The sequence below is a fragment of the Nannospalax galili genome, unplaced genomic scaffold (assembly GCF_000622305.1).
Source record: "Nannospalax galili isolate Female #2095 unplaced genomic scaffold, S.galili_v1.0 scaffold3178, whole genome shotgun sequence".
Classification (NCBI taxonomy): Eukaryota; Metazoa; Chordata; class Mammalia; order Rodentia; family Spalacidae; genus Nannospalax; species Nannospalax galili.
The window spans coordinates 52,111-53,542 of NW_008340768.1; positions in this window are offsets into that span (position 1 = coordinate 52,111).

The window sequence follows — 1,432 nt, forward strand, 5'->3', positions numbered from 1 at the left end:
GTTGACTTCAGTATTTGTAACCCAATAGTCAAAGTTGATTAAGGGGAGGTTCTAGAAGATAGAGGCCGTTCTTTACACAGAGTGCAGTATAGTGTATATAAAGGCTCATGGGATGTATAAGGTTTGTCTATGATATGTGGCTAGCATAAAGACACTGGGTAGGGGAGCCTTCTTAAAAATGTTGGGGCTAGCCAGGCATGGTGGCACACACCTTTAATCCCAGCACTCGGGAGTTAGAGGCAGGTGAATCTCTGTGAGTTCAAGGCCGTTCTTTACACAGAGTGCAGTATAGTGTATATAAAGGCTCATGGGATGTATAAGGTTTGTCTATGATATGTGGCTAGCATAAAGACACTGGGTAGGGGAGCCTTCTTAAAAATGTTGGGGCTAGCCAGGCATGGTGGCACACACCTTTAATCCCAGCACTCGGGAGTTAGAGGCAGGTGAATCTCTGTGAGTTCAAGGCCAGCCTGGTCTACACAGTGAGTTCCAGGCAAGCTGGGGATACAGGGAGACCCTGTCTCAAAAAAAAGACACACACACAAAAAATGTTGGGGCTGGAGGGATGGCTCAGCAGATAAGAGCACTGGTTCTTCTTGCAGAGGACCTGGGTTTGATTCCCAGGACCCACATAGCTTAACTCCCGTTCCAAGGGATCTGACGCCCTCTTCTGGCCCCCTTAGGCATTGCACGACACAGGTGCACAGATATGCATGCTGGCAAAACACACATAAAAATAAGTTCAAAGGAAAAGAAAAATTTAAAATGTGTTTCTCTACTTTGTTCCAGCTGAGTAAGAATTTCCCAGTTCATCTAACATTTGAGCAAATTTCTCAGAGATTACGTTGAAAAGCAAAATTGGAAAACAGCAAAAGGGCACAGGTTCTGGAAGCTGCAAAACATGGATTAGAAAGCTTTAACCCACCTAAGCTGAGATTAGTCTGTGAGTTTCTTTGATCCTATTTTCTCACACATGTGTAGCAAGAGGGTGTTCATAAAGTTGTTTAGGGGAGGAAATATGCAGACAGAGGATTTTCATTTGTCTCAAGAGTGGAGTTGCAATGTTGCAATTCTTAAATCTAAGCTTAATGTGAAAATTGTGAGCAAATAAAATTAGAGTTGGAAATAATTTAAGTCTGTGATAACCCTTAGCCATATTTATGCATCATATTATAGAAAATTCACTTTCAAGCCAGGCATGGTGGTGCACACCTTTAATCCCATCACTTGGGAGGCAGAGGCACAGGCAGGCAGGTCTCTATGAGTTCAAGTCCAGTCTGGTTTACATAGTGAGTTCCAGGCCAGCTGGTGCTACAGGAAGACCCTGTCTCAAAAAGACCAAAAAAAATAAAAGATAGAGGAAGAAGAAGAAGAAGAAGAAGAAGAAGAAGAAGAAGAAGAAGAAGAGGAGGAGGAGGAGGAGGAGGAGGAG